Raw genomic sequence first — 14494 nt, forward strand, 5'->3', positions numbered from 1 at the left:
TGTAACATGGAACCTAGAGGATGCACTATGGTTGCAAATCATGTAAGTTAAACTCATGGGGAAATTGGCTTTGTATCATGTCCTGATATTCGATTCCACTAAAGCAATGAAGTTATCTGTAAGTTGAAATACTCTGTTCTCCCCGGGCAATTGATGTCTTAAAGGACAATGGAAACAAAGGTGGCTTAAGAAAAAATGATGGCATTTTATGTTAGGATAAATCTATGTTTAAACAAAAACTGAAATGAGTAGGTTTGTATTATTAGAAGCTAAGTGATCATAAAGTTCAAAAATAAATAAAATATCCAAAAAGTTTAGAGAATTAATTGTTATTCATGGTCTTAGGCCAACTTAAAAAAACTGCTATTTAAACAAATTAGTGCTCCATCCTTTCAAGGGTTTATAGATCTCAGGCTGTCAGCAAAACTGCAGTGATAACTAACTATGGGCAGTAGTACTATAGTCACTACTGAAATAAGTTTGTTGACATCACAAACTCTGTAACTATTGAGATGATTTCAAATAGTTTCTGGAGTAAAAAAAGTGATGAAATCCAAATGTAATTGAAAGTAGTCCTAATGATTACTGAGTTGCATAGTTACATAAAAGATAAAAGAGCCAACTAAGAAAGATGTTTGTTTTCATGTTGTACATCCTCTTTTTAGATCTAATGCCAATGTGCTGAATGAGTTTGCAAACAATGAGCTTCAGTGCAACATGAATTTTTGAACTGGAAAAATCAAGACAATGCTATGACTTCTCAATGTCAGCAGGTTAATAGAAGAAATGCAGAATAAAAACGGTTATATGTGCAAATATTCATGTAACATATTAACCCAAATTTTGATCATAAGAAAATCCATTTCAAAAGCAAAGGTAGCTTATACTTAACCTATCTGAAGCTACAGTGAACTTTGAATTTAATGTTAGGTTCTAATTTTCTTAAGTAGAAAAAGTTATATATAAAGTCAATTTTAGCTTTATAATAAAATGCTTTTATTGTGTAGTCCTAGGCCAACCAGGAAACAGGAGGTAATTTGCTGATATATTTTACTGAATGCACTAAGAATAATAAGTGCCCACCAGGAGTTTTAAAATCCACTTAGAGCCTTTTCATCAAAGACAGAAGAGTAGAAGTTAAGTATTCTCAGACATAACCACTTCCTAAATAAACCTTGCACTAATTAGGTACCCATGATAAAGAAAACATTTCATTGGGCAGTAAGAGAGGCAGAGGCAGGAAGTGCTTGTAAAATTGTCCTGAATTTTAACCAGTGTTTTGTAAAAAAAAAAAAAAAAAAAAAAAAAAAAAAAAAAAATTAATTTTCACCAGAGTATATTTTTCTGTTAATGTTGAATCCTTCAATTCATACATCTAGAATGTGACTCTTTTAATACATTTACATACTACCATCTGATAAAAATAATTTATTTTATGATGTGCTTAGTAAAAGATTTGTGCTAAGTAAAAACATTTTGTAAAATAAATGCAGCATTCTTTGACTGATAATAATTTTGACAAAAAGAAAAATATAACGGTTTTTAAAAAAATTTTGTAAAAGCCTTTTTTGTTGTTGCACAATCTTTTCAATTTCTCCTAAACTCACACTATGTTGATATAGATACTATGTTCTTACCTTTAATTCAAGTTTGGCTTTAGAGAAAAAGACATTTATTTCCTACAGTGGATAAAAATTCTCAAGGCAATTAACAAGTAATGGAAACAAAATGTCAGAGTCAGAGAGTCTGTTTAATAATCTACAGAGAAACCCACATTTCATGAAGTGGATCAGAAGAAAATATTGAACATCAACTCCAGAATTTAATATTTAGAGTGCTGAACTTAGAAGATGATTAAATGGTGAACCTAAGCAACTCTATTGTGCCAAGATCAGGTCTCTAACTTGGAAAACCTGAGCTCCTTAAATAGGAATTACTTTCTGAATGGACCCAAAGATTTTGATTTCATGAACTTTCACTCTACCCCACAAAAGCTAGTACCCTTGTCTGTGGAAAATAATACAGATATTGTTTCACTGTGAGGCAACAAGGTTCCCCTCTCATAAGCAAATCCCACCACCTCTTCTAAACAGCAAGCTGATAAGTCAATTCACGTTTGAAAAAATCGGGGTGGGGGCAGGGCAAGATGCCTGACTAGAAGCCTTGGTGTTCAAAGGCTCTCATCGAAAAAATACGTAATAAGAGTGTGAATCCTTCACCAGCAGCCAAGGTATCCAGGTTCTCTCATCAAAATTGACTAGAAGGCTGGCTTGACCCATGGAGAGAAGGAAGAGCAGTGTGGTACAACGGCCCACCTGAGAGCCACGCAGGGAAGGGAGGCAGTGAGTGAGAGCACTACCCAGCCAGGGAAACTGTGCTTTTTCCATGGAACTGTGCAACTCATGCATCAGAAGATCTCACTCGTGAACCTGTGCCACTGGGGCTTATGTCCCAATCCCTGAACACACAGATTCTTACAGCCTTTCAGCTGGAATCTGCTTAAACCTACTGAATTCCTAGGGGGAGGGCTGACCAGCACCTGCTGATGCTGCCTGCAGTCTAAGCCATTTGAACTCCTTGGGGGAAGGGCAGCAGCCAGCACTGGGACTCACAACTGCCTAATACACTAAACTCCCTGGGCTGGGGAAGGGCAGCAACCATTTCTATAGTTCCAGGCTGTGCTTTTCCCCTGCTGGAGCCAGGGAGACTGGAGGGCTTGGTCCCAAGACTTCTCCCGACAGCCCAACACACAGGCTGTGGCAGTCTGAGGCCAGAGTGCCTCTTCAGGTCTAACCCTGGCCCATCCTTCCTCAATGGGTGGGGCTTCCCTGCAGAATCTCCAGTAACTCCAACCAGAGGCTCAGGAACAGAATTTGGATATCCCTGGGCCTGAGCCCCTAGGGAGAAGGGTGGTGGCAGTCTCTGCAGACCAGCTGACTTTGCCTCTCCTTCTGGTAGTTCTGAGGAATCCAGGCAGCCCAGATGGGTCCCCAGTGAAACACACCCTCTCCACTAAGGGGCAAAGTACTTTGGTAAACAGGTCCTGTTCACCATGCCATCCAACTGGGTGAGACCCTCCAACAGGGGTTGTCAAATATCCTATAAAGGAAAGATCCTACTGACATCAGTTTGGTGCCCTTTGACATCAGAGGTCCTAGAAGAAGAAGCAAGGACCCATCTTGGCTGCTCTCCAACCTCCTTGAATGACATCTCCAGGCACGGGAGTGAATTAAATGAATAGGGCCTGAAGTGAACCCTCAGCAAACTGGCACCACCCTACAGAAGGGGGACCAGATTATTGAAAGAGAAACAAACAAGCAAAAAGCAAAAACAATGGCATCAACCACAAAAAGACCCCCACCAAAACCCCAGCCAAGAGTCAGGAGTCTCAAAGACTGAAACTAGACAAACTCACAAAGATGAGAAAGAATCAATGACAAAAAAAAAAGCTGAAAACCCAAAAGGCCAGAGTGCCTCTTCTCTTCTCCTCCAAATGATCATAAAGTCTCCACACCAGGGGCCCAGAAGTGGACAGAGGATAAGATAAACTAACTGACAGAAGTAGGGTTCAGAAGATTATTGGGGGAACCTACCCCCAGTATTTCAACGTAGGTTCTTTCAATTTTCCATAAGCTGAGAATTTCAATTTTCTCGGCCAGCTGAGAAATAAAGAGACAGTACAAAGAGAGGAATTTTACAGCTGGGCCGCCAGGGGTGACATCACATATCAGTAGGACCGTGATGCCTGCCTGAGTCCAGACCAGCAAGTTTTTATTAAGGGTTTCAAAAGGGGAGGTGGTGTAAGAACAGGGAGTAGGTACGAAGATCACATACTTCAATGGGTAAAAAGCAGAACTACTAATAAGGGTCTCACAAAGATCACATGCTTCTGAGGGAACAGGACAAAGGACAAAAGCAGAACTACTGATATGGGTCCAAAAAAGATCACAAGGCAAAGGGAAAAAGCAGAACCACTGGAAAGGGTCTATGTTCAGCGGTGCATGTATTGTCTTGATAAACATCTTAAACAACAGAAAACAGGGTTCAAGAGTAGAGAACTAGTCTGACCACAAATTTACCAGGGCAGTTTTTCTTCACCCTAGTAAGCTTGAGGGTACTGCAGGAGACCAGGGTGTATCTCAGTCCTTATCTCAACTGCATAAGACTGACATTCCCAGAAAAGCCATTTATAGATCTCCCCCCAGGAAATGTGTTCCTTCCCCAGGGTATTAATATTAATATTCCTTGCTAGGAAAAGAATTTAGCAATATCTTCCCTAATTGCACATCTGTTTATAGGCTCTCTGCAAGAAGAAAAATGTGGCTCTTTTTGCTTGACCCTGCAGGCAGTCAGACCTTATGGTTGTCTTCCCTTGTTCCCTAAAAATTGCTGTTATTCTGTTCTTTTTCAAGGTGCACTGATTTCATATTGTTCAAACACACGTTTTGCAATCAATTTGTACAGTTAACACAATTATCACAGTGGTCCTGAGGTGACATACATCCTCTGCTTACGAAGATAACAGGATTAAGAGATTGAAGTAAAGACAGGCATAAGAAATTATAAAAGTATTATTTGGGAACTGATAAATGTCCTTGAAATCTTCACAATTTATGTTCCTCTGCCACGGCTCCAGCCAGTCCCTCTATTCAGGGTCCCTGACTTCCCACAACAGAAGATGGGTAAAAAAAATATATGTTGAGCTAAAGGAGCATGTTCTAACCCAACGCAAAGAAGCTAAGAACCTTGATAAAAGGTTAGAGGAATTGCTAACTGGAATAACCAGTTTAGAGGGGAACATAAACAACCTGATGAAGCTGAAAAACACAGAAGAGAACTTTGTGAAGCAGAGACAAGTAACAACAGCTGAGTTGACCAAGCAGAAGAAAGTATATCGGAGTTTGAAGACTACCTTACTGAAAGAAGACATGCAGACAAGAATAGAGAAAAAAGAAGCAAAAGGAAAGAACAAAGCCTCCAAGAAATATGGGACTTCATAAAAAGACTGAACCTACAATTGATTGAAGTAACACAAGGAAATGGGGAGAATAGAAAGAAGCTGAAAAACACACTACAGGATATTCCCCAGAAGAACTTCCCCAACCTAGCAAGACAGGCCAACATGCAAATTCAGCAAATATAGAGAACACCATTAAGATCCTCCAAAGAAGATCAATCCCAAGACACATAACCATCAGATTCTCTAAGGTTAAAATAAAGGAAAAACTATTAAGGTCAGCCAGAAAGAAAGGCAAGGTCACCTACAAAAGGAAGCCCATTAGACTAACAGTGGACATCTCCGCAGAAACTCTAAAAGCCAGAAGAGATTGGTGGCCAATATTCGAAATTCTTAAATAATAGAATTTTCAACTCAGAATTTCATATACAGCCAAATTAAGCTTCATAAGCGAAAGAGAAATAATTTTTTTTCCAGACAAGCAAATGATGAGGGATTTTGTTACCACCAAGCCTGCCCTACAAGAGCTCCTGAAAGAAGCACTACATATGGAAAGGAAAAACCAGCACCAGCCACTGCAGAAACACACCAAAATATAAAGACCAATGACACTATGAAGAAACTGCATCAACTAGTGTGCAAAATAACCAAATAGCATCATGATGACAGGATCAAATTCACACATAACAATACTAACATCAAATGTAAATAGGCTAAATGTCCCAATTAAAAGACATAGACTGGCAAATTGGACAAGGAGTGAAGTCCCATTGGTGTACTGTATTCAGGAGACGCATCTTAGGTGCAAAGACACACACAGGCTCAAAATAAAGGGATGGAGGAAAATTTACCAAGCAAATGGAAAGAAAAAAAGAAAAAAGCAGGGGTTGCAATCCTAGTCTCTGACAAAACAGACTTTAAACCAACAAAGATCAAACAGAAAAAGAAGGGCATTACATAATGGTAAAGGGGGCAATTGAACAGGAAGAGCTAACTATTCTAAATGTATATGCACCCAATGCGGGAGCACCCAGATTCATAAAACAAGTTCTTAGAGACCTACAAAGAGACTTAGACTCCCACCCAATAATAGTGGGAGACTTTAATGCCCCACTGTCAGTATTAGACAGATCAATGAGACAGAAAATTAACAAGGATACTTAGGACTTGAACTTAGCTCTGGATGAAGTGGACCTAGTAGACATCTACAGAACTCTGTACCCCAAATCAACAGAATATACATTCTTCTCAGTGCCACATGACACTTATTCTAAAATCAACCACAAAATTGGAATTAAAAAAATGTTCAGCAAATGCAAAAAAAAAACCATAAAAAACAGTCTCTCAGACAACAGTGCAATCAAATTAGAACTCAGGATTAAGAAACTCACTCAAAACCACACAATTTTATTAAAATTGAAAACATGCTGCTGGATGACTCCTGGGTAAATAATGAAATAAAGGCAGAAATCAAGAAGTTCTTTGAAACCAATGAGAACAAAGAGACAATGTACCAGAATCTCTGGGACACAGCTAAAGCAGTTTTAAGAGGAAAATTTATAGCACTAGATGCCCAAATAAGAAAGCTAGAAAAATCTCAATTCAACACCCTAATATAATAATTCAAAGAACTAGAGAAGCAAGAGCAAACAAATCCAAAAGCTAGCAGAAGACAAGAAATAGCTAAGATCAGAGAATAATTGAAAGAGATAGGGACACAAAAAAATCAACAAATCCAGGAGGTGGTTTTTTGAAAAAAATTAGCAAAATAGCTAGACTGCTAGCTAGACTAATAACGAAGAGAGAGAAGAATCAAATCAACAAAATAAAAAATGTTAAAGGGGATATCACCACTGACCTCACAGAGATACAAACCATCATCAGAGAATACTATAAATACCTGTATGCAAATAAACTACAAAATCTAGAAGAAATGGATAACTTCCTGGATGCATACACCCTACCAAGACTAAACCAGGAAGAAGTTGAATCCCTGAATAGACCAATAACAAGTGCTGAAATTGAGGCAGAATTAATAGCCTAGCAACCAAAAAAAGCCCAGGACCTACCTGATTCACAGCTAAATTCTACCAGATGTACAAAGAGGAGCTGGTACCATTCCTTCTGAAACTATTTCAAATAACTGAAAAGGAGGGATTCCTCCCTAACTCAATTTATGAAGCCAGCATCATCCTGATAGCAAAACCAGGAAGAGACACACAAAAAAAGAAAAAAATCAGTCCACTATTCCTGATTAACATCAATGCAAAAATCCTCAATACTGGCAAACTGAATCCAGCAGCACATCAAAAAACTTATCAACCATGATCAAGTCGGATTCATCACTCAGATGCAAGGCTGGTTCAACATGCACAAATCAATAAACATAATCTATTACATAAACAGAACCAAAGACAAAAGCCACGTGATTATCTCAATAGATGCAGAAAAAGCCTTTGATAAAATTCAACATTCCTTCATGCTAAAAACTCTCAATATACTAGGTATTGATGGACTATATCTCAAAATAAGAGCTATTTATGACAAACTCATAGCCCATATCATATTGAATTGGTAAAAGCTGGAAGCATTCCCATTTAAAACCTGTACAAGGCAAGGATACCCTCTCTCATCACTCCTATTCAACATAGTATTGGAAGTTCTGGCCAGGACAATCAGGCAAGAGAAAGAAAAAAGGGGTATTAAAATGGGAAGAGAGGAAGTCAAGTTGTCTCTCTTTGCAGATGACACAATTTTATATTTAAAAAACCCCATCAGCCCCTAAATTTCTTGAACTGATAAGCAACTTCAGCAAAGTCTCAGGATACAAAATCAATGTGCAAAAATCACAAGCATTCCTTTATGCCAACAATAGGCAAGCAGAAAGCCTATATATGAATGAACTCCCATTTACAATTGCTACAAAGAGAATAAACTACCTAGGAGTACAGCTAGCAAGGCATGAGAAGAGCCTCTTCAAATAGAACTACAAACCACTGCTCAAGGAAGTAAGAGAGGACACAAACAAATGGAAAAACATTCCATCCTCATGGATAGGAAGAATAGGAAGAATCAATTTCGTGAAAATGGCCATACTGCCCAAAGCAATTTATAGATTCAATGTTATTCCCATCAAACTACCATTGACATTCTTCACAGAATTGGAAAAAAAAAACTACTTTAAATTTCATATGGAACCAAAAAAGAGCCCATATAGCCAAGACAATCCTAAGCAAGAAGAACAAAGCTTGGGCAAAGACTTCATGACAAAAATTCCAAAAGCAATTTCAACAAAAGCCAAAATTGACAGATGGGGTCTAATGAAACTAAGGAACTTCTGCAGAGCAAAATAAACTATAATAAGAATGAACAGGCAATCTACAGACTGGGAGAAAATTTTTGCAATCTACCCATCTGACAAAAGTCTATTATCCAGAATTTATAAGGAACTTAAACATATTTGCAAGAAAAAAACAAACAACCACATCAGAAAGCAGACAAAGGATATGAACTGACACTTCTCAAAAGAAGACATTTACACACCCAAAAAACATATAAAAAAAAAAAAGCTCAACATCAGTGATCATCTGAGAAAGCAAATCAAAACCACAATGAGATATCATCTCATGCCAGTCAAAATGGCGATTATTAAAAAGTTAGGGTGTGGAGAAATAGGAACACTTTTACACTGTTGGTGGGAATGTAAATTAGTTCAACCATTGTGGAAGACAGCATGGCGATTCCTCAAGGATCTAGAACCAGAAATACCACTTGACCCAGCAATCCCATTACTAGTATATACCCAAAGGAAACTAATAAATTATTATACTGTAAAGACACATGCACTCGTATGTTTATTGCAGAACTATTTATAATAGCAAAGACATGGAACCAACCCAAATGCCCATCAATGATAGACTAGATAAAGAAAATGTGGTACATATACCCTATGGAATACTATGCAGACATTAAAAGGAATGAGATCATGTCCTTTGTAGGGACATGAATGAAGCTGGAAGCCACCATCCTCAGCAAACTAATATAGGGACAGAAAACCAAACACCGCATGCTCTCACTTATAAATGGGAGTTGAACATTGAGAATACATGGACACAGACAGGGGAACAACACACACCAGGGCTTGTTGTGGAGTGGGGGGTGAGGGGAGGGAACTTAGAAGTCAGGTCGATACGTGCAGCAAACCACCATAGCACATTCATACCTATGTAACAAATCTGCACGTTCAGCACATGTATCCCGTTCTTTTTTTTTTTAGGAGAAATAAAAAAAACCACACACACAAAAATATTCAAACATCCCATAATATCCCCCTTAAAAATAGATAATGAAGTTAAAATTAGTTATTCAGATGAACCCTAATCTAATATGGCTGGTGCCCACACAAGAAGAGGAGATTAAGACACAGACACTCATAGAGAGTGACCATGTGAATATGAAGATAGTCAAAGAAATAGACCTCAGAAGAAACCCTTCTGAACTTGGACCTGCAGTCTTCAGCACTGTGAGAAAATTAATTTCTGTTGTTTACAAAGTCACACAGTCATTAGTAATTTGATGATCAAATAAAGAAATTACTGTAGCATTAAAAAAATCTAGATCATGTGGACATTGCATAAAACATCACATTGCTCCACTGTATTAATGTCCTCTACTCATTTTATTGAAAGATCAAAAAGTACAGTATTGAAAAACTTGTGAGACATTCAATTCAGAGGGTGAAGATTAAGCCCTATGAAGATTCAGAGACCACTTCAGTAAAAATATTTACAGACCTATTAGAAGCATACTAGATATTGTTTCTAAATGAACAAAAAAATTTAAGTATGTGTTCTACTACAAAATAGGTACAATGCCTAATAGACCTATGCTCACTACTAAAGTACAATTTCACACATAGGATGCTTCTGTAACCCATAAAAAGGTAACCTGAGAGGCTTTGTGGGGTGTACATGTTGTGAGGTAAGCATTATTCCCCTAAGGGCCATAAGCTCCAGCAGAACATAGTATTATGCTGAAAGGGTTATTAGTAGAAAAAAAAACATGTTGTGAAGTGTTTGTGGTGAGTCCTAGAGGAAAACTCAAAACATAGCCCACTCAGTCCTAAAACAAGACTATGCTATCTGTAGCAAATAATTATGTATTTACTAAAAAAAAATCACTCATATGTGACCAAACCCTGGTAAAGATGGAATTCTTAACCGTTGGACATCATGCAAGCATGGATGTGGAACTGCCTAACATGAGCTCAGACCTTTGACACACATCAAGTCATAAATAAGTCTGGGTTATCCTGCAATGATCCTTTGTAAGATGCAAATTGCAGGTTTAAGATTAAGTATAAGCAGAAAGAGGGGTTATAAGTAAGACACATGAGCAGGTATTGCCCCATGCTCCATGTACTCTGTGTGATCCCTCCTTGTTCAATGGAGTTTTACTTGTTTTCCTTCTTCAACTCACAAGAAGGATATTTTTCCAAATGATCACATGCATAGGATTAAAAAATACTGAGCTTGGTTTATGGAGGAGTTTCTCAGGAAGTAAATGTAAGCTAAAAATACAGAATGACTGTATTATACCTTTGCACATAAATGGTCTTGAAGGACAAAGTTTTTACCAATAGGTGATGCTTTAGAAAGTGCATCTGTTCTTCTACTTTGTGTAGTAGGCAAAGTACTTTGAGAATAGAATATATATGGACACACTGGCAGTAGTCAGTAGTTTAAAACCCTCAGGAATAAAGATTTATTTCACACCACCAAGTAAACCAAAGATGGTATCTGAGGGTCGACAAAATTTAAAATAAATAATAGACAGATGATGAATAGCATTTAAGACCCTAAAATCAACTTCAGTGATGAGTACTGAAGTTTACCCCACTAATAATACCCCCTTTTAATTCTTTCTTCAGGGAAAATAACCCATTCTGTAGGGGCTGCTTAAAAATTGGATCTATGTTGTATAATTAAGAGCTTGCTGCTCAGCTACAACGAATGTGCTTAGCTAACAGCCACTAGGTTTTAGTTCCTTTTCAGGATCTGCTTCAGTACTCAAGATGAGGCTAAGCTTCTTCAGGAGAAGCTTCTAGCCAATGACAGAGCAAGTCAGTGGTAGGTAAAGTCAAGCTCTTCTTAAGTTGGCACCCATATAGTAGCTGAGCAAGTAGGTGGCAGTGACATAGCCATTCTATCCAATATATAATAACTCTTTTAGCAGGATATTTCTTTAGAGTTCATGATTGAGTTGCTACTCTGTTAGGTCTATATCTCAGTCTGACAATACCCTCTGATCATACTGCATCCCTTTCTTCTTTTACAAGCTTCAGCCTTAATAATCCTTTTGCCCTATTAATTTTATCTTACCATCAGCTTCTCAATAAAACCTAATTTCAGTGGTCTACTATAATAAACTGGTATGTTTTCATTATTTTTATACGGTTGTCAAGGTGTTATCATTAATTAATTTGTTCCTTTTGTTCTATAAAAATCTAAATACATTTTTTTCAGAATCTAAGGATCTGGATTCTGTCCAAAGCTATAGTTGGATACCTTGGTTATTCCCACAAAAATCTGGCCTTATAGAAATTAACATCAACAAGATAGCAAAATAGAAGGTCTCAGGCAAATTTGGACAGCTAAAACATAAATGGAAAGAGGAGAAAGAAGTGTATAGTTATTGTATGCAATCAAGATTATCAGCTTTAAATCAACATTATCAGCTTCAAATAGACTATTCTAAATGCAAGATGTTCTTTGTAAGCCTCATAGTAACCAGAAAGCAAAAATCTACATGATATGCACAAAACAAAAATAAAAACATTCAAAACATATCGCTACAGAAAACCATCAAGCCACAAAGGAAGACAGTAAGAGAGGAAGAAAGAACAAAAAGGTTATTTAGAAAAATTCCAGAAAACAACAAAATGGCAGAATTAAGTCCTTACCTATCAATAATTACCTTAGATGTAAATGGATTATATTATAAAATAAAAATATATATAATGAGTAAACAAATTAAGAAAAATAAGACCACTATACGCTTCTTACGAGAGATGAAGTTTACTTTTATGGGCACACATAGTCTGAAATTGAAGGATGGAAAAAAGATATTTCACACAAATGGAAATCATAAAGGAGCAGGTGCAAAAATTTAGATAAAATAGATTTTAAATAGAGAAGAATAAAGGAGAAAAAAGGGACATTTAAAAATTGATAGAAGAGTTAATTAATCAAGATAATATAACAATTATAAATTTGTATGAACTCAACAGTGGAGCATCTAAATATATAAGGCATATTAAAGGATATGAAAAGAGAGAGAAGTTGTAATACAACAATAGTAGGAGACTTCAATACACCACTTTTAATATTGGACAGTTGAGACCAAAAATTAATAAGAAAATGTTGAACAATGCTTTACAGAAGAACGCATGTTCTTCTCACACATACATGGCATAATTTTCAGGATAGATCATATTTTGGCCACAAAACAAGTATTAGCAAATTGAAAAATGTTGAAATTATATCAAGTACCTTTTTCAACCCTAAAGGTATAAAATCAGAAATCAATAACTATAGGAATTTCAGAAAATTGACAAATACATGAAAATGAATCAACATACCCACAATCAATAAATCAATGAAGAAATTAAAAGAAAATGTACAAATAGCTTGAGACAAATAAAATGGAAACAAAATATACTAAAATGTACGGAAAGAAGAAAAGAAGTTTTCCGAGGAAACTTTATAGCAAGAAATGCTTACATCTGAAAAGAAGTTGGATTGCAAACAACTTGATGTTACAACCCAAGATAATAGAAAAGGAAAAAACTACAAACAATGTTAGCAAAAGGGGGAAAAAGAGATCAAAACAGAAAAGAATAAAACAGCAACTAGATAAATAATGCAAAAGAGCAACAAAACTAAGAATTGGTTTTCAGAAAAGATTAACAAAATTGACAAACATTTAGCGAGATTAACCAAGAGTAAAAGAGAAAAGACTCAAAGGAATAAAATCAGAAATGAAAGAAGGAACATTAGAACTGACACCTCAGAAATGCAAACAGTCATAAGAGACTATTATGAATAATTATATGCCAAAGTGTGGATAACCTAAAAGAAATTGATAAATTATTAGACATAACCTACCAAGCCTGAATTATGAAGAAATAGAAAATCTAGACAGACCAATACTTAGTGAAAAGATTGAATCAGTAATAAAATGTATTCCATCATAAAAGGCCCAGGACCTGATGACTTCACTGCTGAATTCTACCAAACATTTAAAAAACAAATACCAATTTCTCAAAAATGACTTCAAAGAATTGAAGGGGTGGGAACAGTCAAACCCTTTTCACTAGGCAAGCATTAACCTGATACCAAAGCCAGACAAGGACATCACTAGAAAAGAAAACTACAAGCCAATATTTTTGGGAAACAGAGATACAAAAATCATCAACAAAACACAGGCAAACTAAATGCAATAACATATTAAAAGGATCATTTATTATGATGAAGTGAGATTTATCTCTGGGATTCAAGAATGGTTCCACATTTGCAAATCAATAAGAGTGATACACAGCATAAACAAAATGAAGGACAAAAATCATATGACCATCTCATAAGATGCTTATAAAACATTTGACAAAGTTCAATATCCTTTCTTATAAAAACTCTCTCAACAAATTAGATATACAAGAAATGTACATCCACACAATAAAAAATATGTATTACACACACACAGATAACATTATATTCAAAAGAGAAAAGTTGAAAACTTTTCTTCTAAGATGAGGAACAGGACAAGGATGCCCACTCTCGACACTCCTGTTCAATGTAGTACGGGAGGTCCTAGCCAGAACAATCAGGCAGGAGAGTGACAGGAAAGACATTCAATTTGGAAAGAGACAAGTTGTCTGTTTCCAGACTATATAATTTTATATATAGAAAACACTAAAGATTTAAAAATGATAGAACTGGTAAATGATTTCAGCAAAGTTGCAGGACACAAAATCAACTTGTAAAAATCAGCAGTGTTTCTCTACCCCAACAATAAAATTTCTGAAAAATAAAACCAAGGGAATAATCACATTTACAATAGCTACCAAAAATTAAAATGAGTTTTACACTAAAAACTATGAAACATTAATGAATGAAACTTAAGACATCCAAATGGCTAACAGATATATGAAAAATGCTCAATACTGCTAATCATGAAGGAGATGCAAATTAAAACTGCATGAGATATTAGCTCATACCAATTAGAATGGCTATTATTAAAAAGACAAAAGATAACCAATTCTGGTAAGGATATGAAGAAAACAGATTTCTTGTACGTTGCTTGTAGGAATATGAATTAGTATAAACATATGGAAAATAATCTCTAAAGTTTCATCAAAAAAAAAATAGAATTACTCTATGATCCAGCAATCCCACTTCTGGGCATTTACCTGAAAGATTTGAAATCAGTGTGTCAAAGAGATGTTTACACTCCCATGTTCATTGGAGTACTGTGTATAAT

The sequence above is a fragment of the Nomascus leucogenys genome, chromosome 9 (genome assembly GCF_006542625.1).
Source record: "Nomascus leucogenys isolate Asia chromosome 9, Asia_NLE_v1, whole genome shotgun sequence".
Taxonomy (NCBI): domain Eukaryota; kingdom Metazoa; phylum Chordata; class Mammalia; order Primates; family Hylobatidae; genus Nomascus; species Nomascus leucogenys.